We start from the raw sequence: 9842 nt of genomic DNA, 5'->3' as shown, positions 1-9842 counted from the left end.
AAGCAGACAGAAACAAGACAGAGACAAAGATGAGGTGAACAGGTGCAAGAGAGTGCAGTAAAGTAACACTAAGCAGACAGAAATAAACTGAAAGGTGTGTCCAAAACATGCAAAAAATCTACACATGCAGGAACAAAAATGAGAACTGAAAAGGGATCAACAAAAAAAGTAAAGACTGAAGCTGAAACTAGAACAGAACCATGTGGCAAAAGTATGACAAACAGAAATGACAAGCAATGACTACCGTGGTAAAAGCGCAAAAATAAAACCAGTGACTAAAGTAACCATAAACTGAAAATCAAGGACAGCGGAGTGAAGACAGGGGGCATGGACATAGACAAAACCAAGATGAAAATCCAGACATGGGGCAGATCATGACATGAATTACTTGGCTTGTTACCAACATCTGGTTAAAATTGCATGTCAGTAGCACCTTTATATATATATATGGGGTGGTAGTGATGAGCTCCCACTCCCAGCCTCTTTCATCCAGCTCCTGGTCTTCTCATGTGGCTTAGTTATGATGCCCGGTGTAACTGTTTATACTGACAAGGAGAAGGGGCAAAAGGCTGACACTGGTGTGTGAGAGTGTGAATGTGAGGCCTCACTGTAAAGCACACTGAGTGTCTGCTTGAGATGGAAAAGTGCTGTAGACATACTCTACTAGTGCATTCCCCGTAAGGATCCACTGGGAATGTAAAATAGGAAGCTGACATTTTTCAAGGGTGGTAATAAATTATGCAAAGTTTCTATAATGAATTGGAATGGTGTGTGAGTCCAGAATATTTTAGAACCTTTGACCTCAACAATTTTGTGAAGAGGAACTCAGCCCTTATGTTTTCTGTAATTTTTTAAAAATATTAATTTACTGTCTTAATATATTTATAAATTGTTGAGGTTCTTGTTATCATATGCACACTATTATTATCATTGTCATTATTAGTATTGTCAGTATTATTATTATTTTTACTTCTATTCTGTGATTTGATTTTTAAATGGATCACAAAGGAAATTTACAATGTGTGACACTGAGCTAAACAGCCTTTCACTCTCCACACTATTTTTTAACTTTTAACGAAATACGTACCGGTAACATACACAAATGCAAACTGTAAATGTTTTTTTCCCCAAAGGTGGAACATGTGTGTGTGTGCGCTATACACACACACACACACACACACACACACACACACACACACACACACACACACACACACACACACACACACACACACACACACACACACACACACACACACACACACACACACACACACACACACAGTTGCATGGCATCTCTGCAACACACGGAGGCAAAACGGAGTAATTTTAACATTATTTTATTTTTCTTTGTGGCTTATGGGATCATTTCCTTGCATTCAGACAGAATAGCCCATTGCCTCTGGTAACTGAGCCGTTAATGATTGAGGCGCACACTGACTCTTTAAACTTCTGGCCCAAAGTGAAACTCGTGGAGGCGAGCGGATGGTCCAAACACAGCGCCACAGAGATTCTGCAAAAGGATTGTTGCGGACCGAGCAGGTCTCCCATTGGCCTGAACACCAACGCCAGATCGTATGATGATGAATTCCATGAGCAGGTAAGAGATTTTATTTACTCTGTGTGAATTTTCTCTGCATGAGGACCACAGCTTTCAGCCAATTAATGGACAGCATTGACAGACGTATTTTGACTTACAAGTAAATTGTACATAACATAAAAGCCTGTAAAAATCCACAAATTAGCTGCATCTTTGTTCACGCTGCAGTGTTCAAAACATATGAAAAAAGTAGCGGCTTATAGTCCAGAAATTTTGGCACGTGTGCGTGAAAATCCCACATTGAGATGTTGACATCACGCTGCTGTAAAGGGGTATCGGGTCACGTAGTATCGGAGACCTTTTATGATTACAAGTATGAGTAAATGAATGCACAATTGGGCCGATACCTGATACTTGTATTGGGATCGGTGTCTCCCCCCTTCACACATAGTGCAAATTTGGTCAATTTGCACATAAAGTGCGCATGAAGCAGGAATTGTATGCAAAATGTGTTAAATCGTAGCTGCCTCATACACCTGTTGCTACAGCTATTTGCGCAAACCAGCGGCTGACAGACATAGTGTGCGCTGTGAAAGCCCATTGAACCATCTCAGGTGTCGGCAAAATTCCAGGTGACATGCATGAACATCTAACACTACTTGCATGGCACAGAAAATGTATGGCCATTCCTCACTATCATCACAAATACTGTCTGCAGATGATCACTGTTGAGGTGGATGTGAAATTTGTCCAAGTTCCCCACGAGTGTGGCTTTGCAAACAGACACAGTGACACATTGATGTTTGCGCTGAACTGACAGGAGGTGTGGCCACTGACAGGAGGAGCTGTGGGGTGCTGTGGATCTGGACGTTACAGCTGGGGACATTCAGAATGTCACGGCTGGGGACGGCTGTCCTGTGATGCCGTCCACAAGACAAGCATGTCGAGCAGGATACTCATGCAGGCCGGCTGCGCACGCTGACAGCAGATGTGGACATAAGAACGCACTGCTTCTCATTCACGTCATTTCATGACTGTACATCTGTGACCATGGGTCATCTACAGAGGAACAGATGGATCATACTTGTATTGTCCACTTGATAAGAGGGATTCAATAAAATGCAGTGTTTTTATATGTGTAGTTTTATTTTGTTTTTAAATACGTCCATGTCCTTCCTGATATCAAGCAGTTTCCCGCAGCTTTCAAAGGACAGTGATAGTAGCTCAGTGGTAAAGTTTCTGACTAGTAATCAGAGCTTTTGGAAAGTGCGGGTTTGATTCCTGTGGCTGGCATGTGCAACCACATCGCGCAGCTACTGTGAAAAGCTGCTGTGTTCCCGTGTGCACGGAACTGTTGCAGCATGTATTTTTTATTATTTATTGTTTCTTCACAGCAGCTGCACGATGTGTAACCACATCACGAAGCGTCGCACCAGGATTTGGCACGCCCGCCTGTCGGCACAATGTTTACGTGGTTAATTCATACGAGCTGTTATGATGTGAGTCGCTCTGAGTTGTACATATTTGTTTTATGTGTGAAGGGCCCCTAAAGCATACCAAATGCCAAATGTCAGCTGTCCCCAGTTGCACGCACACAGAGCTTTCTGCTTTTTCTGCATTCTGCTGCAAGCAGGTGCTTTTAACTTTTACACACACAAACAGAGACAGTGGCGGAAGACATCAAAAGCAATACTCTTTTTACTCATGGTAACAACGCGTCATTGCTGCTGTTGATGCTTATGTATTCTCCAGGACGGTTCTCCGTGCGTCAGAGACTGATACAGAGTGCACTTGGCTGAAAATCAGCATGCATACTGAAGGAGGTGAAGAGTGTGGATTAAATCTCATCCATACGCTCTTGGAACTGTTCAGTCATGCTTCTCCCTGAGGAGGCGCCTGTGGCCGTCTGCTGTCAGAGGAGTTATGTTGGAGGATTTCACAGCCTAGCAGAGACAAATTCCAACTGTTTGTTTATTTAAAATCAAGGTTGCAAAGACACACAAGAGTTCCAGAAGGAAAAGTTTCATTTTTTTATGCAGTATGTTGTACATTAAATACAACTAAAGTCATTCAGCTGCAATAAGATACTTTAAAGCTACAGTGTGCAGGATTTAGGGGTGTTTATTAACACAATATAATACTGCCATTATACTGCAAACATCTATTCATGACTGCATAATTACCCGCAGCAATAAATTGATGTGTTTTCAGAAGCTTAGAATGTGCCCTTCATCATGGGAGTGCGCCCCCTCATGGGCATTTTGTAGACTCAAGAAAAAAGAAGAGGAATCAGTGGTTGCTCTCCTGTACACTGTGTACCGGTTGCAAGTGCATGCCAGCAAGTGTGCAAACCTTTATTTTTGTGAAATGGTTAGCACTGTTGCCTCACAGCAAGAAGGACATGAGTTCAATTCCCACCTGTGGCCTTTCTGTTGAAATAATGCAGATTACATTGTAGTTCCAAATTAATCTGTTTCCAGTCAAATCATAAATATAGGTACATTATTCACCATAAACTTTAATCTTTTGAACATCTTATTTCTGTATGTTTTTCATTCAGCTGAAGCATAATAATCCAACAGCTGTGCCATGGTGGTTAGGTCCCGATTTGCTCACAGTCAGCAAACATGTTTGGTTCTAGACGCTCCAGTCGTCATGAGTGGGAGGGGCTGGATGATCAAGGTACTCTCAAGGAGAGATCCATGTGCGGTAAAGAAAGTGACTGGATGAACTTCTAAAAGTGGTGCAGGGTTGATATATTGTGCAACTTACATTCTGATGACTGCAGAGTTGGTTGCTGAGGGTATTTTGTTGCTGTTTTAGTGTATAGTGATTTTTGTAACTCCGGTGATGGCTAACCCATTGACTGTTATTTTTTTCTTCCAAAACAATTTTTACCCTGTTGGTAATGCAGCAAATGCAGAGTCTTGTTTTCCCTACTAAAACTGACTGGACAGATTTCCTTCTTGGTGGGAATATTACTTGAATACACTTGAAGGTGCTTATATTTTGGAGGACTTTTGGCCAAAAGTCAAGGAAAAGCTGGTCTGAAAACACATTGTTTTGTATATCTCAACAATGAAGAAGCCTAGATAGATCAAATGTGGTGGGAATATTAATGGCAAAGTACGGCGCAATCGGTGCAAGCTTGCTCATGGTACAGGGAGTCCCAAACAGGAAGTGCCAAATTTTGAGCCCACAGTGAAACAGGAAATGTCAAATGTTGAACACTTCCTGAGGTGATTAGATTTTGGAGTAGTTTGGTCAAACGCCAAGGAAAGCATGTTCCAAAAAACTGAAACACCTTATGAGCAGGTGAGAGAGGCACTGGATGGAAGGGAAGCAATTCTGGACAACTGGAAAAAATACTGCAGATGTGGTGAGGGAGATAGGTAGGAAGGTATTGGGTGTGACATCTGGACAGCAGAAGGAAGACAAGGGCACTTGGTGGTGGAATGAAGATGTCCACGAAAGCATAAGGAGAAAGAGGAACTGGGCTAGTCAGAGAGATGAAGAAAGTAGACAGGAGTACAAGGAGATGCGGCGTAAGGTGAAAAGAGAAGTGGCAAAAGCTATGGAAAAGCTTACGGATGTTGTTAAGGGAGGACATGCAGGTGGTTGATGAGACAGAGGAAGTTATAGAGGAAAGAGTGAGATGGAAATGATTGATCTACTGTGGTGACCCCTAACGGGAACAGCCGAAAGAAGAAACAAAACAACCAAGAAGCCTCGATGGGTGATCTCAAGCATATATCACTTACTCATCTTCAACTGCTTAGTCCAATTAAGGGTCGCGGTGAGCTGGAGCCTATCCCAGCAGTAATAGAGCGTGAAGCAGGGTACATGTATTGATCAGCAAAATATTTGTAACTGATTGGTATGAATGACCGCATAATCAACTCACACAGATATCATATGATTAAGTCAAACATAGTCAGAAACATTGTTAGAGACAGATGTATATTGACTTCTACATTTCTGTAATGTGTAGAGATCACATGGTGTGAATCAGCCCTCTAATGACAGTTATAACTGTCACATGCATATCTGGTTCACTAGTGGTGGAAGATTCTGACCTCTAGCTGCTGGGACACCAGGCTCCTCTAATGCAGAGAGCCAGGTGACAGAAAAGACTCTTCCAGGCAAACCTGGAGGGCCAATGGAAGATACCGCTTGACTTTTTTGAGACTGCCAAGGCTGGTCATAAAAGATATTTGACTACAGCCCCACATAAGCTATGCTCCATTGCACTTCCTTGTTCTGCACACTGGCAATACCAGAGAGAGAAAGGGGTGAGCACCTACTACAGGTGTCCTTAAATAGTGTTCCTCAGCCCCCCCAATAGGGAAGACATCCCAAGGCTCATTGTTACCTGTGCTTATACTTGTATCTCATAGTGTGATGTGGGTGACAGTCTATGTTTCCAACTGGATGCAGTACCAGTCTATTGCAGGTTACTTTCCCGACCAAGGCTGGTACCCATTTACAGCTGGGTGAACTGGGACAATCTACATGAAGTGTCTTGCCCAAGGACATAGACAGGTAGTGGGAGTGGAATCAAACCCAGTCCAGCTCCTTTTCCTGCTGAGCTCCCTGCTCAACATGATTGCCAGTGGTGGGCACAGCTAACCAAAGAGATAGCTTCAATAACCGCTAATCCGCTAACTGAAAAGTTAACTTTTATAATGCTAAACCGATAAACCGCTAAAAATTTTGCGGACGTTACAGCTAACTGCTAACGTTTAGTGCTGACTCAGTACACTATCGGCTACTGATAAGCCAGTTTCGAGTTTAATCACCGATAAGGCTTCTGAGCAAAATCAAAGACGATCACCAAAACCAAACGAAGAATGAGCAAGAACGTCTGTCTTTATGCACCCTGCCCACTGCCACCCCCAAAAAGTGTTATTTAGTTTCCACATACAACACAGACAGTAGGCAGGAGACATGAAACGCAAAGCACTTTTCACTCATGGTTTCACTTATAAACAAAGCTAATTCCGGACAGTTTATTGACATTAATGGTAACTTTCATTTTTACAAAGTGAAAATATTGCACTTATCTTTAAATGTAATGTGCTAATTCCGAAGGTTTGAGCGTTAACAGACACACGTGCCAAAAGGCATTATGGGAAAAATGAAGACCTTTTAGTCACTGGTTGGTTGGTTTATTTATTTGTAAAAACCAGTACACAAGTTGCTGTCACGTGTGTGTTGGTTTTTACAAATAAATGTGTATTTGTAAATACACTCAACAAAAATATAAACGCAACACTTTTGGTTTTGCTCCCATTTGTATGAGATGAACTCAAAGATCTAAAACTTTTTCCACATACACAATATCACCATTTCCCTCAAATATTGTTCACAAACCAGTCTAAATCTGTGATAGTGAGCACTTCTCCTTTGCTCAGATAATCCATCCCACCTCACAGGTGTGCCATATCAAGATGCTGATTAGACACCATGATTAGTGCACAGGTGTGCCTTAGACTGCCCACAATAAAAGGCCACTCTGAAAGGTGCAGTTTTGTTTTATTGTGGGGGGATACCAGTCAGTATCTGGTGTGACCACCATTTGCCTCATGCAGTGCAACACATCTTCTTCGCATAGAGTTGATCAGGTTGTCAATTGTGGCCTGTGGAATGTTGGTCCACTCCTCTTCAATGGCTGTGCAAAGTTGCTGGATATTGGCAGGAACTGGTACACGCTGTCGTATACGCCGGTCCAGAGCATCCCAAACATGCTCAATGGGTGACATGTCCAGTGAGTATGCCGGCCATGCAAGAACTGGGACATTTTCAGCTTCCAAGAATTGTGTACAGATCCTTGCAACATGGGGCCGTGCATTATCCTGCTGCAACATGAGGTGATGTTCTTGGATGTATGGCACAATAATGGGCCTCAGGATCTCGTCACGGTATCTCTGTGCATTCAAAATGCCATCAATAAAATGCACCTGTGTTCTTTGTCCATAACAGACGCCTGCCCATACCATAACCCCACCACCACCATGGGCCACTCGATCCACAACATTGACATCAGAAAACCGCTCACCCACACGACGCCACACACGCTGTCTGCCATCTGCCCTGAACAGTGTTAACCGGGATTCATCCGTGAAGAGAACACCTCTCCAACGTGCCAAACGCCAGCGAATGTGAGCATTTGCCCACTCAAGTCAGTTACGACGACGAACTGGAGTCAGGTCGAGACCCCGATGTGGACGACGAGCATGCAGATGAGCTTCCCTGAGACGGTTTCTGACAGTTTGTGCATAAATTCTTTGGTTATGCAAACCGATTGTTTCAGCAGCTGTCTGAGTGGCTGGTCTCAGACGATCTTGGAGGTGAACATGCTGGATGTGGAGGTCCTGGGCTGGTGTGGTTACACGTGGTCTGCTGTTGTGAGGCTGGTTGGATGTACTGCCAAATTCTCTGAAACGCCTTTGGAGGCGGCTTATGGTAGAGAAATGAACATTCAATACACGAGCAACAGCTCTGGTTGACATTCCTGCTGTCAGCATGCCAATTGCACGCTCCCTCAAATCTTGCGACATCTGTGGCATTGTGCTGTGTGATAAAACTGCACCTTTCAGAGTGGCCTTTTATTGTGGGCAGTCTAAGGCACACCTGTGCACTAATCATGGTGTCTAATCAGCATCTTGATATGGCACACCTGTGAGGTGGGATGGATTATCTCAACAAAGGAGAAGTGCTCACTATCACAGATTTAGACTGGTTTGTGAACAATATTTGAGGGAAATGGTGATATTGTGTATGTGGAAAAAGTTTTAGATCTTTGAGTTCATTTCATACAAAATGGGAGCAAAACCAAAAGTGTTGCGTTTATATTTTTGTTGAGTGTATATATCAATGTCAGTTTTACTTAATAGTATGTGCCTACATGTAATATGAATGATTAAAACAACACTTCCTCCAACTGACTCTCATTCAACAGTGCATTTCCACCGACAGGAGGAGAAAACGTATGTTCCTCGTCTTGGGCGATCATTCAAGCGCCCTTGAAGTGCAGCGAAATAACCAATCGTATGTAGTTACTAGGGAAAATTAATAAATATTTGGCAAATCAACATTGCCAAAATTAATGGCTTTGGGGCGCCGGAATTTTAGCCCTTACTACAAAAATGCGGGAACGTCAGATTACAGTCAGTGATATACGTGACGCTGCAGCTGTCAGTCAGTCAGGAAGAGATGATGGTGATGACGACGTTTGGGTTATATTTATTTATTTTATTTTGTCTCCGTGTGTTTTGCTGGAGTAAGTTGAAGAACTCTTCGGAGGTTTAAAACGGGACAAAACTCGTCAAATCAATGACACCAAAGTTTGGCGGGGATCCTTTTGGAGGTGCGCACATCAGATCTTTCTCGTGGTTTAATGACAATTGCACATCCCGGTTGGAGGAGAGACGTTTGTCTGACTCGTTATAAACCGTGTCAGGCTTCATTCACACTGTCAGCGCGCACACGTCACGGAGGCTGCTGATCTGCGCGGATGGAAAGGAGCGCATCCACCTCTTCAGGTGAGCTGACGAGCTGCTCGGATTTATTCCCGAATGTTGCTCCTGGTGTGGAAACGAGGGTGAAAATTTAAGATAAAACAAATGAGTGATGTTTTTTGTTTGTTTTAGGGGATCAAAGCTGTGATCTTTATTGGGACAGCAGACCAGTTATAATGGTAATAGGGGAGGCCGGGGCTGTTTGTAACAGTGTTCAAAGCTGCAGCCATGCTGGTATTTTGATTTCACTTTACACGTTATGAGGATCAGTTCACAGAAGTGAAATATTCTTTGGAGTATTCCACACTCTAAAACAAATTATTTGCTCAATTTAAAAACAAAACAAAAGCCTAAAATAGCAATTTGCATGTTTTTTAAAGAAATTCTAACTCAGCCACTGAGTTCACACAAGACACTTATAGTCAGACAAACCCAAGTTTAGCAACGCATTTAATTAAGTGGTTTTATATACTTAATTTGCTTTGTCCTCTACACTGTTAATTAATTTAACCATTAATTTAAAGGTTTTTTAGGTGTCATAGTGTTCTTTAGTTTGCCTCCATTCCACTCATAGTTCAGCAAAATATTACCTTAATGTATTCTCTCAGACTCTCGCTCCTCTCTGCACTCAGTCCCCTCAGAAATCCTGCTCTCGTCTCTCTCTCTCCTCACTCTCGCAAAATCTATCTCTATCTCTCTCTTCTCTCTCTCTCTCTCTCTCTCACTCCCTCCCCCCTCCCTCTCTCTCTCCGCTCTCTCTCTCTCTCTCTCCTCACCACACA

This window comes from Thalassophryne amazonica, chromosome 17 (assembly GCF_902500255.1).
Source record: "Thalassophryne amazonica chromosome 17, fThaAma1.1, whole genome shotgun sequence".
NCBI lineage: Eukaryota > Metazoa > Chordata > Actinopteri > Batrachoidiformes > Batrachoididae > Thalassophryne > Thalassophryne amazonica.
The sequence above is the reverse complement of the archived record's forward strand: the minus strand, read 5'-3'. Positions refer to the sequence as shown.